Genomic DNA, 17,317 nt, shown 5'->3' with positions numbered 1-17,317 from the left:
TTAAAGATGTGGAGTTGCCGATGAGAAAAGCCCCCCCCCCTAGTCGGACGGAAGGAGTCCTGGACGCGTTCGGAGGATTTATGAGCTGTGACGCACTTTGAATTGGAGCAGCGACCTGAAGCTAAGTTCAGCTATAGGGCAAGGAGATCCATTAATTTACCAAGAGTTTATGGTTTGATGTTTGGGTCTTCTGCCTGGAAAAGCTGTAAATTTTATACAGATCGTTAATCTTCATGGCTATGAGAGAAAACGAAAGTGATTTGAGCTTTTTAAGATGGCGCTGCTTCGACGCAACAGGGAGCTCCAGACTAAGAAGATTTATGGGGAGGCTGGACTGATTAACCCACACAGGAGAAAGAACATTTGTGAAACCTTGTTTGATATTTATCTCAGCAGCTGGGAAACAATCGGTTGAAAGTGGAAAACATCTATGTGACTGTAAGGGGAAGATCTGGATTATTATGAACTTGGAGGACGATTTGAACTTTAGAAAAAAGACGGCAGTGGACGGTTGCGAGGAATCCCCAATTTCTTGAAGCATGGGAACCCAAATAAAAAATTCTCTAGACGATTTGGCATAACATTCGGTTTGATTGATATATATATGTGTATAATTTGAAATAATGAATGTGATATAATTGGTTTTAATTGGAAAATTAATAAAAATATATTTTTTAAAAAAGAGATCATAGTTCTCAGACTCCAGAGTGCATCAAGAGAAAGAGGTAGAATTTGAACTGTTTGGAACAAAAAAAAGGAGAAAACAGGACTGTGTGTATCCTACAATTCTACAGGAATGCCGAAAAACCAGCAAATGTGATATTCTTAAAAATGCTTTCTAGTTTGAAAATGATAGTTTGTAGCCTCATAGTTCTGGTTTTCGTGGGCAATAGCTGATGAAACCTCAGAAGCCAGATAATTTGTTAAACATTCTTCAGTTGTTTGAGAGAAGGACATTACAGTATATAGCTCCTGCCCTTCCCACAAACACAAGCAGATTATGCCTAAAGATAGATTCAGAAGCAGAAAGAGCCGCAATTGCTTCTCTTTTTTATATTAAAATCCATTCTAAGCACACCAGTGAATCAAATGTAGTATGTCACTCTTGCCTCTCCCTGATGCCACTTTGCCCAGCTGGGAAAGGAAGTATCCTGCACTTGGGTGCCAGAGACGGCTTCAATCTCAGCATCCTGACTTTCAAGGGACTGTGTTACTCAGACAGAAGAGGAGAAAGCCAACAGTAGCAACCAGGCAGCTGAGCAAATGTACTGTGTAAGGTTAAGAATGATATGTCATGTGTTCAGTTTACTAGTACTGTACACTGGAGACAGGTATTAATACAAAACGAGGGCTGACAGACAGCACATTCTCAGCTCCATGAAAGCCGTTTCTATATTACATCTGTCTTCAGTCTCAAATATGCAAAATAGTACAACCTACCTATGCAAAATACGAATTCATTTAAAGTTAGTTTAATTTGTAACATGACTTATACAAGTTTCCTCGTCACTGAATGCTGGTTACCCTTGGTGCAAAATTCTCTTTTAACAGTGTGAAGCACACAGTCCTGGGGAAGGTACACGTACACACACACACACACACACACACACACACACACATATGATACTCAAATGTCATCCGCAATTGTCAGTAGGACATTTCAAGAATTTAATGTTCTACCTACATAGCGAGGCTCCACTGCCATTCTTTTGGAGAAGGGCTTACAAATTTGACAACAGAGCAGCTCCACCATTCTCTCCACCATTTTCCATTTTTGTTTAAAATTCTATCTCCCCCAACTGTGGAAAGGGCAGCAGAAATCCATCCATTTATCACTCTTCGGTCATCCTAAGTAGAAGCACAACACAGTACTTAAGAATGTTCAAGGGGCAACTAATCTCTTTCAGGCAACCTTAAGAGTGTGGTCTTAACTGCAATTAGGAGACTTTCAGAACAATCCTATACTTGTTTACTCAGAAGTAAATCTCAATGTGTTCAACTGGCCTTGCTCCAAGGCAAATGTGCTTAGTTTCAACATGTTCTGCCTTGTATTAGAAAGGATACAAAGAGGTTTTACAGTGAAGGTTTGCAATTACCAACTAAAAGGTTTCAAACCAAAGCAGCCAAAGTCACCTTACATTCTTTAGAGCTGGGAAAATCTAAGTTCTGATGGATCATTCTCGAAAATTATGAGATCACTATTTTGTGTCAGATGAAGAAGAATCATGAGACTCAGCTACTGAGAAAGGAGCTGCTAATTTTAGACCAACTTGCTATACAGAAACTCAGTCCCTAGACACGCAACAACTTGCCCAATGAATAAAGCAACTGCATGCATTTTGCCAGTTCAGCACATGCAATGAACCCAACACGGAACATAAATAATACACAAAATCATAAAAAAATTAAAAAGCTTCCCCCCAAAAAGAACCTAAGAGTGATCTCTATTGAGCAAGAAATAAAAGCAGCTAGGAGAAAAGTGCTTTCCCTCAACGAGCATTCATTTGCTACTACAAAATTCAGCAGCTGTGATAATGGTTCTCTTAATACCATCATCTTTGGGAATACAAATAGAGGTGTTCATGGGAAAGTTTTAGCAAGAAATAGGTCGTGATAAAAGGCATCTGTTGAGTAGTACTCTGACGTAAGCAGACCATCCTTAATATGTTGGAGATGATGCAAGTTGAGGGTTTTAACTTGTTATGTTCAAAGAATGACAGGCATTACACAAGACTTTTAACTCACCACCCAAGTTAACAAAAATATAAATCCTACTTTAGGCAAATCTGAAGGGTTGAAATACAGGTTGGACACCAACAGACTGCAGCAATATTTGAGGGCAGAGGGCCTTCTTGGCAGTGGCACCCTCCTCGTGAAACGCCTTCCCATCAGATGTTAAGGAAATAAACTTTTAGAAAACATCTGAAGGCAGCCCTGTATCAGGTTTTTAATGTTTGAGGTTTGACTATGTTTTTATATGTATTGTAAGCTTCCCAAAGTATAAATAATATATAACAGCAGCAACAACAACAACAAGAACAACAACATAACAGCAACAGCAACAGCAACAGCAACAGCAACAACAACAACAACATGGCATAATGGCTAAAATGCTAACTTAATATATGAGCTTTAAAGTCAACCTGCCTGCCCTCCTACCGTACTAAACTGCAGTCATTATTGCAGCTTAACAGTGCGGGAGGGAGCAAGGCCCTTTTCATTGTCTGGCACAACTGACCACCAGACCCTCTTTTTGTACTTCAATAGGACAGACGCTTCTTTGCCTTGTTTTGAGTGGCCAGTATTACATATTTCTTTTAGCTGCCTTGAGTTTCAGTTGGAAAGAAAGGTAGGGTGTAAGTATTTTATATCAATCATGAAGAAAAATTGGAGGTTCTTGGGGAAGAGAAGAAGTGGAGTCACCTCCACTGCATGGCTTGAGTGGGAGGGGATGGGGATGGGGGGGGGGTTGCATCAAGCCACCATCAACAGGGCAGCCAGCGAAGATGCGGGTCTACTGTGGTTGCTGCTGCTTTCCTACTGACTGTGAAAAGCTGCTCCACCTCAGTGCCAGGGGAAGGTAGTGCCACGGTGCCTTGAAGTGAAGGTGATCAGCAGGCCTGTTCTCCATAAGTGTGAAGGGAAGGCAGCACCTCGCAATCGGCTGCCCTGTTTTCCCTCAACGTGAGAGAAAGAAGGCTGCAGCGTTATCAGCTACCTGAGTCTCCCTCAGCGTGAGGGAAGGCAGCTCAGATCAGCAGTGTCAGTGGCTGAGATCATCGTGTGGTATCCTCGCACGAGGAGCACTATATTGTTGTGTATTGCCGGGTGAAAATTGTTATCACAGTGTGATTTCAAAAATGATTTTGGCCAATTTATTGAAGAATCACACAGCACGGAAACACACTATAAAATTTGTGATATTGCCATGCAAAAGTGACTAAGAATTAGTTGGGGGGGAGGCAAGGGGTGGGGCCGTGGACCCTCTGGGTGTGTTCCCTGGACCCCCAGGGGTCCCTGTATCCGTAATTGGGAAACACTGTTCTAAGGTAAATTACGGCTCTCCAAATGCTGTTAGTCTCTAACTCAGGGGTCAGCAACGTGGGCCAGAGCGTCGGAAGAGCGCCAGAAACAGCATGTGCGCATGCACCAGAAGTAGCGCTGGAAATAGCTCTGGGGGAGAAGCGCATGTGGAAGTTGGTCCCCACAGCAAGAAAAAAAATGGAGTTGCGGGGAAAAAGCACGGAATCCCCACGCCAATCCACGGAATGGCCCTGGGCTGGTTCCAGGAACTGGCCCATGGGCCTTCGGTTGCTGAACTGTGCTCTAACTCCTATCAGATAGCCAATGGATGATGGGAGTTGTAATCCAAGAACATCTGGGAGGCATATCCTTGGGTTACAAGATAACACATGTGAAGTTCCTGGAATTCTCTCAAGTGCTATAGAAATGCTAAAGTAAAGTTATTGGGTGATTAAATGCAACAAGATTATTTGTTTGAAGGGAACTGGCTATTGGGTTTATTACTCTCACATCAAAGTCCACCAAAGAAGACTTACAACATTGCAGATCTGCCATTAAAAGCCACAATCCAATACAGAGTTAAGCGTGCTTGATCCCACTGAAGGCAAACAAACTTAAAACGCACTTTGGTCTGTGTTAGCCATTGTTTTGGTAATTGAACAGGGACCCCCTACATTACTACTCACACATTTAACTGACCAAATCATTCATTATCCATTTTTCTATATACGGTATTAGGGACAAGGAGAAGACTTGCTGATTCTCCCAAACCTTCCATTCAGACAGGCATCCTCATCAACTAAGTTTTTTATTTTTTATTTTCCTGGAACACCTTTTTATTTCCCAATTAAGCTCCATACTATATACCAGGGTTTCTCAAACTTGGATCTCCAGCTGTTTTTGGACTACAGTTCCCATGATCCCTGACCACTGGTCCTGCTAGCTAGGGATGATGGGAGTTGTAGTCCCAAAACAGCTAGACACTCAAGTTTGGGGAACATTGCTATATATGAAAGAATATGAAAAATTAAATTTAACCACCAAAGTTTTAGGCTTCATGAACTTCATAGTTTCACCATTAAATACAAAGTACCTTGTAAGACAACAGATTGCAAATTTAAAATTAGATTCTGGTGGGAGGCTGTTAGCATGAAATCTGTATTTTCTGCTAAGAGCCAACCTTTAATACTGTGAAAATGGGATGAAAGATCCAACCAATAGCATGCCCTTTGTTTCCAAAAACAAACCAGCCATCCACTGAAATAGAATTTACCTCGGTTGGGCTCAAAGCACACGTAACAGCAGCAGACTAATGTCTCTAAGCCCAGCTCTGCCATAGTCACCTCCAAAGTCAGGGCCAAGGTAAGATTTTTGGAGCAAAAGGAGTATGCAGGAAAAAATATCTGGATCATCCTGGCAGCTGCCATTTAGAACAGGGGAGGGAGCCTGTGGCCTTCCAGGTGATGTTGGACTCCCAACTCCCAGCAGCCCGAGCTAGCATGGCCAATGGTCACAGGTGATGGAAGCAGCCCAGCAACATCTAGAGAGCCACAGATTCCTACCTCTTCCCTATAGCCTCTTGCAATAGGTGCTTTACAGTTACATCAGGAATATAGGAATGTGTGCCATGTGTAAGGGAAGACTTAAGTGCCTACCCTGCCTTTCCTCTAAAAAGCAAAATGAAACCGAACCATCCACCATTCCTCTCTTCATTGTATAATTGGAAAAGACCCACGTTTAAAGAAATGGATCTGCTGGCATCACATTTAATTTGTGCCTCAATCTGATGAATCAGATAAAATAAAGCACTATAGTCTGCATTCGCCAAAGTAGTCTTGTTTGTGCACATACTCCTGTATGTGCAACAGAACTTCTCTTCCCTCTCCCCAACCCCAAAATCTGCACCAGAGGATTTGGGGAATCCCCAAAACAGATTTGGTGGGGTACATGTGCATGGGGTGAGGAGGGGAGGATATTCTGCTGTACAAGCAGAAGAACTTGTATGAACAGGTTAACTTTGTTACCCCATGAAGGTCACTTTAAACATACCTATTTAAAGTAACTACAAGGTCGCTTTTGCTTTTTAATGATAATGTTTAATTACACTTTTAGTTTAACCTTTTTTCTTTTTTCAAATTTTATTTCTCCTTTTCAAGTTTATAAATTTCACTAATTTTACACTCATTTTAACATTTCAAAACTTGACTTCCTTCCCCCTCTTTCTACGGTTCCTTAAATTTATTTTTACTATCCTTTGTATATCCAATTTAACTTAATTTGCTCATTTATTAATCTACTTTAAATATATACTCTTATAAAACTGCAGGTCTTATAAACCTACAGTAGTTTTAACCTTTTTAAAGCCTTTTATTACTTGGCACTTCACAAGAAACCATAACAAAGCATATCACAGGTGTGGTTTTTTTAAAAGTTATAAATCTATGGCCAGATACTTTGTTTCATAATCAACACATTGAAGTATAAAATGCATTTGGGGAATGTCCTGCAGGCAATTCAAAGCAGAAAACAAAGGGAAGGAGGGAATAAAGGATCTCATCAGTTGCCACCAATGGGAAATTCCAGATCCTATACAGTATTGCTCAACAGGTAGACTGGTAAGCCACATTCTCCTCCCAAAACTGCACACCAGGAAGCAAATTTCCATGCAAAATGCTTAAACATACATACCTTACAAGACAGCACTGGTATGCTGCACTACTTTCTCCAAAAGAAATGTGGGATATAGATGTATATAACTGCAAATGCTATTAAAATGAGCAGTTACTGGAACTGCAGAATCTGTCACCAGCTGCCACCCAATGACTCCATTACCGTCTTGTCGGAGCCTGTGAATATATGCCAAAAACCTGTTGGGGAAGAAAAGAGAGAGAGAAGCAAAGGAAAGGGATTAGCCAGTTCCACTTTAGTAATTTACTGCATGGAAATGACAAGAATCAACATTAAACTGTATAATAATTACACTTGTGTATTATTAGAAGTTTGTGCAGGCAGGGAAATGATTAGGACATTATATAGAGGTACGCCCTGTCTGCTTTTCAAAATGAGGTACAGAATACAAGCATGATCATTCCATGGGAAATTTATAGAAGAAATGGGATATTCTTGCTAAATTTGCATCCTTCACTTAAGAAGGGCAAAACAGAGGGGAAGCAAAACTGATAAAGATAGAGGCAGACAAACAAAAGAGGGTCCTATTCAGAGAAGTATTTTTTTCAGCCATCTTCATACATTCTTGTACAAGGAGGCTGTCTATGAACCAACCTCAATAAGCAAAGAAAAGGAGGCATGAAAGCACTCTATTGAAAATGCCTTTATGCATTGAAAAAGCTCAGAATACAAGATGAATTTTAAAAGGGCGGCAACTGAAGGAACTGGTTTAACTGGATTCTTTGAAAAGAAATTACACAATTAAATACACAGCTACCAGTACAGGCCCCACTGACAGAATGAGACGCAAGCAACAGCCTGGTTTTCCACTCACTTCTGTATTAAAGGCAGTAGGTAAATGATGGAGGTGCATTATTCAAAACAAAAAGAATGCAACGTGTTGTTCACCAATAGGGCATTTAAGTCACTGGCATTTCAGAAAAAGATAACTGTTTCTAGAGTGATAGGCACAGTAAGTGGGAGGGGGAAATCTCATAAGAACTCACTGAGTCCTGATGGTTCTTAAAACTGGGGAAAACAAAAACAAAAATTTACAATAAGCTTACACTCCTCTGTTCAGCCTTGCTCCTCATTTATTGTGATCGTAACAAGAAGGAAGAGGGTTAGGGCCATTTTGTTTACTTCCTTCTGCTCTGTGCTTCTCTCCACTCATCTTTCTTTAAGCTGCTGTTGAGCTCTGAGCCTGAAAAGGAGTTTATGTGTTGCCTAGAAGCTGGCAGAAATTAATAACATGAAGCTCCTGTACAGTGAAACAGGCTCATTATCACGCCAGCTGCCAATAATTTACTAGGCTAGATTCCCAATAGCAAGCAAAGGTCCTACAGGCAACTCTTCTTCCAACTACATCTTGTATTCCGTCTTTTTTGTTTTAAATATATACTTGAAAAGAAAAGGCATTGACTTGCGGAAGGGGGATGGTTTTAAAGCAATGATAACTTTGTCCATAGACTGTAATATTTGTTCCAGTAAACTCTTCCATGACAATGGCTCAGTTCTGATGAAACTTAAACTATGGTTTGGTACTATTTGAAAGCTTCAGATGTGTCTGTTTTCCTGCCCTCCTCCTTTTGTGTACACTACTATGATTTCCTTCTACCATGGAAGTAGAACCAAAATTGGAAGATTAAAATGTAATGATACACTATGGATTTGGCACAAACGAGGAAAAGGAATCTCAGCATACAAGGAAGAGGAAGGCAGGGGGGTACTTGCACCCAAGACTCATTCACATAATGCTAATCCTCAATTCAGTGTTACATACATACATACATACATACATACATACATACATACATTTATGTAATGAAATTTATACAGCACTTGACTATACAGAACCTCGAAGTGGATTACAGAAAGCAGTTCGGTACATCTGAACCAAACCAGTATTTAGGAAATAAAGAGGAGAGATCTTATAGCACAATCCTAAACATGCTGACTCAGAAGGAAGTCCCACAGGGTTTAATTGGAACTTAATCTCTTGTAAATATGCATAAGATTGAATATTTAATTTTCAACATTTTGTTCTAATAATACCATTCCCTTTCTATGAAGGCTTGGTCACATTACCTAAAAGCCAGAGACACAAGCACTGCAATGCTTCAGGTTCAAGACTTTGGACTTTCAAATCATAAAGAAATGATTTTGAACAATGAAAATACCCAGGAGGAAGCAGATTACTTGCCGCTCCTGTTTCTCACCTTCATTGTTTTGTGGTCGTTTCTGCATTGCAAGCTTCTGTTGGATTTTGTTTTCAATTGCTGCACTGTACATACAGTGTCAGAGTGAAACATGAATGCTAAGAATTAAAAACCTAATGCCCTGCTTGGAAATGGTAATGTCTGGCCTTCAGAACATGTTCCTTGAGATTGCTAGGAACTTAGCACAAAGTAGTAACAGCTATCAATTAAACATGTCTGGAAAAAGAGCACACACTAAAAATTTTGCAGGCAACTTGCCTTTCTGCCAGCAACCAAGCTTCTGCTTCACAAGGTGGGTCATGTTGCTTCACCTTCACGAATATAGGAGCTCTAGGAAATGCCAGTTTCAAAAGGCAGGTTTCACTATAGGAGGTCCTAGCAAGGAACATGCCTCAAAATAACCAATTATGGTGGGGAAGGGAAAACCTCTCAAGAAGTGGAGCAACATTCCAATTAGACCAAAGAGCTGAGTTCCTAAGAGAGAGGGTTTTAATATGGCAATTCCATTTAGCTGGAGGGCAACTTTGCTCAGCTGCTATGCTACAGTATATTCCCATCTACTTCCACTGAGCAGAGGATCCCCCATTCAGAAGCAAGCACACACCGGTTGCCTCCCCAGTGGTCACCAGTTTACATCACAACAGCTTTGTTCATTAAGGCAAACGCAGCACTGCTCCACTTGTCTCAGTCTTGATTCCTCCAAGCCCACTTGCCTTCTTACACACAAGCAATCCAGGCTATCTGCTTCTTCAGTCAAATATTGCTTCTTGTGGAGTTCAAGAGGCAGGAGGATGGGGACAAAAAATTAGCTCTGCCTCTCTTGGCTCAGACTCCACCTACTGATGGTCTCCTTGCTTTCCACACCATGCATCGCTAACCAGCCATCATTGAACAGGGGTCTTTAGACATTTCCAGGACCACCAGCACCAACCATTCTTAATTTCAAGTGATGAGCAGCGCGACTAAGTCAGAATCTAGATGTCATTTCAGAAAGGTTGGTTCATCCCCTCATTCTCCTTAATACCCAAAATGCAAACTCAAGTGAATCTTCCAGTGAAAAATCTGTATTCCTTCCTCCAGCCAAGCATGTCTATGATTGCAAGTGCTACTTCTGCTACAGATGTCAAGATTATGAGTACTCTTGACTAGGTCCATATATCACTTGCATTCTCCAATATGTTTTTAAAAACATATTTAATCTCTCCCTGCCCTCCACTTTCATTAGGCTAAAAGCTCCCAGCTGCACTTCTCCAGCACAGCACCTATTTTACCAGCTGAAAAGTAAGAGAAAATCAGAAAACTAGAAGCAGCAGTTACACACTATTTAGTATGCTTTTTTCTTCTCTCTCCTTAGTTATTGGCTGTGCAGGAGCACTCTTGCCCCATACCCCAACTTGCTTGTCTGCAGCAATGAAAGGTGATCTCCCGGATCCCAGCTAGGCACCTTAAAACAAGGCAATTTTTCCCCCACAGTAAGTGTTTGTTTGTTTGTTTGTTTGTTTGTTTGTTTACACTCAGTACATGGCCCAGCCTAGAACTAAGAAAGAAAGTGGTTAACTTTTCAGCCATCTCAAGAAGCTCTGGGATGATAACACATTTTGGAATGCTGCTGTGTGGGAGTAAGTGGCTACATCTGATAAATTTTCACACAAAAATATTATGCTACAAAATTGGCATCATTTGGGGCTGAAGCATATGGCTGAGGTGTTTGAGCTCATGGTGAACCATTATGCGATGCAATGTGAATCAGCGTAAAGACTCTTATTGTTAGGTATGTCACTGCAAACCACAGTTTATATAAAACTAGAATATGTCTGGCTGTCCAAGTCCAAAGCTGACATGTATCACTGAGTTCTTTATACCTCCCCCCACCTCATCTCTTCATAAACTACACTCACAGGTTTTTCACTCGGTGAATTATTATCATTATTATGTATTTATGTATACCTCACCTTTTCCCCTTGACAGTAATTGGTTTTTAAAAGTTCCCCGTTGAAACACAGATGGACCATATAAAAACACAAACTCCTAAACTTGAGGTGAGGGGGGAGTGTATCAAAAAGTAATTTTGTAGATATTCATTTGGGGTGTGTGGAAGGCAACTTTCTTTTTCAGACATAGTTGTTGTTTTTAAAGGAACCTTCACAAACAAAGCAGCCGATAAACCTGTCAAATAAATTATTCCCCTAGCATGAGCATCAATCCTACACAAATTCTATAATTAGAAATATAATTATCCCTCCCAAAAGACCTTGTATCTCTATGTAAGTGGCAGGTCACATCCTCCAAACAACAATTAAAACTAGCAAAATCAGAAACGGGAATTAATAGCAACCTATAAAGAGCACATAGGCAGGCACCACAGCGGGGGACACCCCCTGTACAAATGCTCTTTTGAGTGCAGGGTGCATGTTTGCGCATAAAAATGATACCAAAATCTAGAAGAATGCCTTGAAGAAAGTGAGAACTCCAAAGACAGGCATTACAAAACATGGGAAGCAATGCCACAGTAGAAAAATGTTAAGTGCTACAAGACTGGGTACTTTGATTCTGACCAGTGGTACAAAAAGCAAAGCAGACCTCCTGACCAGTGGCGAAACAAGGTCAGGTGGTACCTGGTGCGGAAAATTTCTTGTCACGTTGAATTTATTTTAATTTTTTGCCTGCAAAAATGGTTTGACATTATTTCATTTTGGGGGGGGGAGCCAGAGTTGTTGAGCTTTTTGGGGGGAGCCAAAGTTGTTGAGCCCTTCAGCTGAGCGGCAGCCGGACCGTTTTTGGCAGCACGCCAAAGCCACAACGTGTATCACACCCGAGGTGGACTGCACCCGCCACACCCACCTTGCTCCACCCCTGCTCCTAACCAGTAAAGAACATTGTGATCACTAACCACCATGGCTATGTTCTTTCTTCAGGGTGAGAGACAATATGCCTCTGAATACGCGTTGCTGAGAACTCCAGGTGAGGAGAGCTCATAGGCATCTGGTTGGCCACTGTGGAAACAGGATGTTGGGCCTGATGGGCCTTTGCCCTGACCCACGAGAGCTTTTTTTTAATAGTCAGGTACAAGATACTGCCATCAACCTTTGCAGTAGTATGGGAGTACTACAATAAGCCTGAAGCTTTAAGAGTTAAATAATAATAATACTATATTTCAGGATGCTGCCATGGGGAAAGAAACAGGGTTGTTGGTTTTTTAAAAGTGGGACCTGGGTCTCAGTTCTACTCTCTAAGAAGCCTTCCTCCTTAACAGTGTGGAGACAAGATTGCAGCCCCCCAGTAACATGGGGAAAGGCAGTCAGATTATTATTTACTTCATATTATCTGTTTTAAGTAAGCAGAACGGCTACAGACAGGAGTAGTGCTAAATGGAGATGAATAAATAAGGAGGGTTGGGGACTAGTAGGCAACAAATGATTTAACTGATTTTCTTTTCTTCCTACTGGCTCAACTGCTCTATAATAAAATACCTATATATTTCTAGGACAGCCTCAAGGTCTTCTCTGGCTCTTCCTCACATAATTACTCTTTACCAGGTGAAGAATCAAATTACTGTTCCCTGCTAACTGGTGGCACTGAAGATCAGCACAGAATCCCGTGTCTTTTTCCTGCCCTTGTTGGGTACTTCCACTATCCGAGTTCAGAATGAGTATCTGGGGTTAGTAATGTGCCACACAGCAGTATTATTGCAAACTGGGGGGGGAAACTGTTAATGGTTGAATGTTAAAAGCAGAGTAGCGCAAAAATGTTTGGGAAGAGTCCCAAAAGAAAAGTCATTCAGGATTTATCCTTCTCTGCCCTTAATATTAAGATATAAGAGAAAACTATGAGAAACCTAGCATCCTAATTCCAGGGAAGCAAACAACAATGTATTACAAGAAGGAGCAAGTGCTGGTGCTATCTGTGAAATCAGAGGAATTTTTTTTTCCCGGGGCTCCCTGCGTTGCAAGATCAGGAATCCAGAACCTTACTTCCCACCCACCCCACTCCCCAGTTACTCCAATCTTACTCTTGTCTTTGTTGCTCACAAGAGTTAGTAACATTTTCTCTTTCAGGTATTAGTCAATTTAACTGCAAATGTTATTAGGGACGTGGGTGGCGCTGTGGGTTAAGCCACAGAGCCTAGGGCTTGCCGATCAGAAGGTCGGCGGTTCGGATCCCCGCGACGGGGTGAGCTCCCATTGCTCGGTCCCAGCTCCTGCCAACCTAGCAGTTCAAAAGCATGTCAAAGTGCAAGTAGATAAATAGGTACTGCTACAGTGAGAGTGTTTCTGTGTGCTGCTCTGGTTTGCCAGAAGCGGCTTTGTCATGCTGGCCACATGACCTGGAAGCTGTACGCTGGCTCCCTCGGCCAATAATGCAAGATGAGTGCCGCAACCCCAGAGTCGTCTGCGACTGGACCTAATGTTCAGGAGTCCCTTTACCGGTACTTTACCTAGGTGTTATGAGGAAAATTCACAAACCACTTTGTGCTGGAATCATGCCACTGTTCCAATTCCTCTATGCCAGTTCTGTGAATTGGACAGTGTTTGTATGTGATATTTTCCCAAATGTCCAAACTGTTCATGAAGGCTTTAATTAAGAGTTCCATGTAGTTATTTTTGCAATGACCAGCAAGTAACTATAAAATTCTGCCTAGCTCAAATCTAATATTCTGGAACATAGTGTCGCTGCAGAACCAAATGAGCAGAAGGGTGTCTTGTGGATGTTTCATTATTTATTTCAACAGGGCTTCTACAGACGAATGTTCAGAATACATTCTGAACCAGAGTGTTCAGAATACAAGACTCTTTTGGGGTGCAATCCTTACTGGACACTATATGTGCAATACATGCGGTTTCATTTTAGAAAAACACACAATGCACTGCTTTATGCTGAGTGAACTGATACTAAATCAAAGTATTGACATTTTTTCATTTGCAATGAACACTTAGCATCCCACTCCTAAATACATTTATTTAGAAGCAGGGATTGTCTAGAACAAGAGGGAAATTTTACACTTTCTTATAGAAAACAGCACACAAGCTACCTTTAAAAACCTTTTTTGGTGAATAGCCCTAACATCACTAACTTTGATGACTATACACACAAGTATTTCACTGTGAGTTTATGTGATGGGGGGGGGCTATAGTTAGTCATGACTTCCCAACATGTGTACATATAGTGAAATGCATATAATTATTATATATGGCCACAAACTACAGATTATTTTCTACAAAGGAAATGCTTTCTGCATAGGAATCTTATCATATTTGAACCAGGTCTTAAAAGTTAATGCAGCTTTCTCATAGGCCTGTTAGAAGAGGGAAGTAGCAGAATTTTAGCTATTCAATGAGCGATGCTACTTGAAAAATACAGGGCATTATCCAGCCAAAGTTAGGCACTTTATAGTCCTATAAATTTCAATTGAAGAATTAGGAGGGTAGAAATGAATTTATCATCCAAGCTGAGGCCGCCAAAACCTGACATTTACACAAGATGTAGATTCTAAATTGAGCAAAAGTTTTACCTGCTGTGACAAAAGTTTTATTAGCAAATTTGAAAAATTCTACCATGTTCAGGCATGTAAGGGGGCTGGAAAAGGTAGAATCAAGAACAGGTTGAGTAAATAGTACAGATCTTTCCTTTACCTTCTGTAGGTATATCAAAACAGTACACTCTGTCTATACTATGAAAAGTTCTTCATGGGTTCAGAGAACTCTCAAGGAACTTTACAATTTGTATCTGTTATCTTGATAAGTAATCCAAATATTGGCTGCTCGCATTGCATCTGAAAAGTAGCATGTCACTCTGAAAAACTACTGATATCTTAGAAGATTAAAAATACATCTGGCATTCTTTAGGGTACCCGCAATCCTTATTTTTATTATTATTCTGTTGCAGCAGAGTTAACAAAATAGCGTGACTGCCTCTCTGATATTTTTAGATAAAGTGTTACTGAGCCAAAGAGAAATGCATGAACAGAAGTTGCAGAGCAACCATTTCACCTGCACCTGATAAGTTACTTGCAAATTATGCAGTCTAGTTTAGAACAGGGCTCCAGTTTCCTGGAATTTATGCAAATATGCAAACCAGCTAAAATCTACAAGCGACTGTTGCACCCTTTTTTAATTGATTAGGGTCAAATGTTGCAAACTGATGTGGTAGCTTGCAGAATGATACTTAATATTTTGCTCACTGGATAAAACCTGCAATTAGAGGTGGATGCTAGAACACCCTGTAGGACTGCCCATTTATAAATGAATGATATACCCGGGAGGGGGGAGTACAAGGTGCTGTCCCCTTGAATCAATCTGCAACGGTATGGAAAAGTTCAGAGCTGGCTTTCTGTCCTAAAATCTGAGTTCAGGCAAGGACTCCAAGCAAAACACAGACGTTCCTGCTTTCATTTCAAACTGTGATACCCAATGAATCCCACACCACCAGTGGGTGACATCTGTAAAACTGTAATTAACTACTGGTATTTGAACAGCGCTCAAAATAGCTAAAGCCACTTCTTGATGCTTCTTGTGGCTTTGTGGGGGTGGTTTGAGGAACAAAAGATGACGTTCTAATATCCTACTTCACACTATTAGGATGTAGAAAGATCGTGGTAGCTCTCCGTTCTTGTTCACAATAATTTGTTGAAGGGTTTATCACTTATCACCCCAATTTTTAAAACAGCAGGAGAAAGCACATATTGCAAGTTTCTCTGTGAATGCATCCCTTCAGTGCAAATTCCTTGACTCATATGTTCTTTTCATTGAAATTAGTCAGTGGGACAGTCCACATTTTTCACCTGTATATTAGAGCACATTTATTAACATTTTATGTTATTCTTCCCCTGGCCCCAAAAGAAAAAACAGCTTTGGGAAGAGGTGACCTTTAAGCAGGAACTTATTTTATTTAGACCATTTCCACACTGCTTAAACTATTACAAAATCTCTACAATTTTTTTAAGGTTACCAAAATGCACAATGAAACCATGAATACAAATTACTAATAAATATATGCACATAGCATTTCTTTATCCTTTCAAAATACATGGGAAGCTGGGATAGCTGGGTTGGTAGAGCATGAGACTCTTAATCTCAGCATTCTAGCTCCTTGTTGGGCAAAGGATTCCTGCACTGCAGGGGAATGGCCTAGATTACCCTCATGGTCTCTTCCAACTCTATGATTCTATCTCCGCTTAAGACTTCTCAGCTTCCTGCCTCTCACTCAGGGCCCCAACAAACTCAAAGATCACTTCCCCCCAAATCCCACCCTGGAACCTGCTGACATACTAGTCTCCCACTTGGCTTGCTTTTTATGGGAAGGAACAAAGGTAGATGTAGCTTCCTTAGGCTGCTCACAGCTATGTTCAGCTGCTCTCAGCACACCCAGTTCCAGGCTACAGCAGGTTTGACCTGGCGAGTTTCCTATGGGGTCTAAAGCAGGGGTAGGCAACCTAAGGCCCGTGGGCCGGATGCAGCCCAATCACCTTCTCAATCCAGCCCGTGGATGGTCCAGGAATCAGCGTGTTTTTACATGAGTAGAATGTGTCCTTTTATTTAAAATGCATCTCTGGGTTATTTGTGGGACATAGGAATTCGTTCATATATTTTTCAAAATATAGTCCAGCCCACCACATGGTCTGAGGGACGGTGGACCAGCCCACGGCTGAAAAAGGTTGTTGACCCCTGGTCTAAAGGGTGGCAAATAGGACACCGCTCACTCACAGTTTTTTCTCTGGCCACCTCTGCTCACTTCTCCACCTCCAGCTACTTTCAGCTAGGGGTGGGGGTTTTGCTTAAGCTTCTACTCAAAACTATATGTACTCCCTTTTCTTCACCCTGCCTGGAACCCTGTAGGGGATGAAACAACAGGGGTGGGGAGGGGCAATTTTCCATGGAGAAACAGCAGGTAGTGGAAACGTAAAGACCCCCCCCCCCCGCCCCCCGAGTTTCTCTGCACAATATTTCCTCTTTCCAAAACTCTTCTTTCTTTAAAACAGAAGAGAAGAGAACTGCGTCAGGGTTCCATTACATGTGTTCATGCATAACGTATAGTTAACAGCCAACATGTGTTTAAGTCCCATTCATTTCAATCACGCTTAAGACTGGATGGAGATTTTGGGCCTCTGATTTCAATCAGCCCTGCCATCAAAACGCAGTGTGCAACTAAAGCGCCACAGAAACAGTGGGCTTTCCAGTGGTGGAGTTGTTTGAAGATGACAGCTCTTGAAATGAATGAATGACAGAGCACCAGGCAAGCAAAATAGTCTTTCTGGCATGATACATGGCTAACTTCTCAACAAACAATTGCCATACAGATAGATGTTTTGCTGGTTTCAAAAGCAGCTGCATGCCAGAAAGTGCCTGGTGAAACCTGATATTTAAATGCATGCATCTTATCTATATTTACTGTGGGAATGATAAAGGAATTCT

General features: G+C 41.2%; 1 protein-coding gene across 8 annotated transcripts in view; it reads right to left on the bottom strand.

Annotated features, from left to right (window-relative positions):
• The window catches only part of TIAM1 (TIAM Rac1 associated GEF 1), a 213,082-nt gene that overhangs the window by 104,669 nt on the left and 91,096 nt on the right, over nucleotides 1-17,317 (bottom strand). For all 8 annotated transcript variants that reach the window (XM_035116721.2, XM_035116728.2, XM_035116729.2 and 5 more), the window contains one exon: nucleotides 6,712-6,890. The gene's annotated coding sequence lies outside the window, so the exon portion shown is untranslated. The remainder of the gene's footprint in view (nucleotides 1-6,711; nucleotides 6,891-17,317) is intronic.

Source organism: Zootoca vivipara, chromosome 4 (genome assembly GCF_963506605.1).
Source record: "Zootoca vivipara chromosome 4, rZooViv1.1, whole genome shotgun sequence".
Classification (NCBI taxonomy): Eukaryota; Metazoa; Chordata; class Lepidosauria; order Squamata; family Lacertidae; genus Zootoca; species Zootoca vivipara.
The sequence above is the reverse complement of the archived record's forward strand: the minus strand, read 5'-3'. Positions and strand labels throughout refer to the sequence as shown.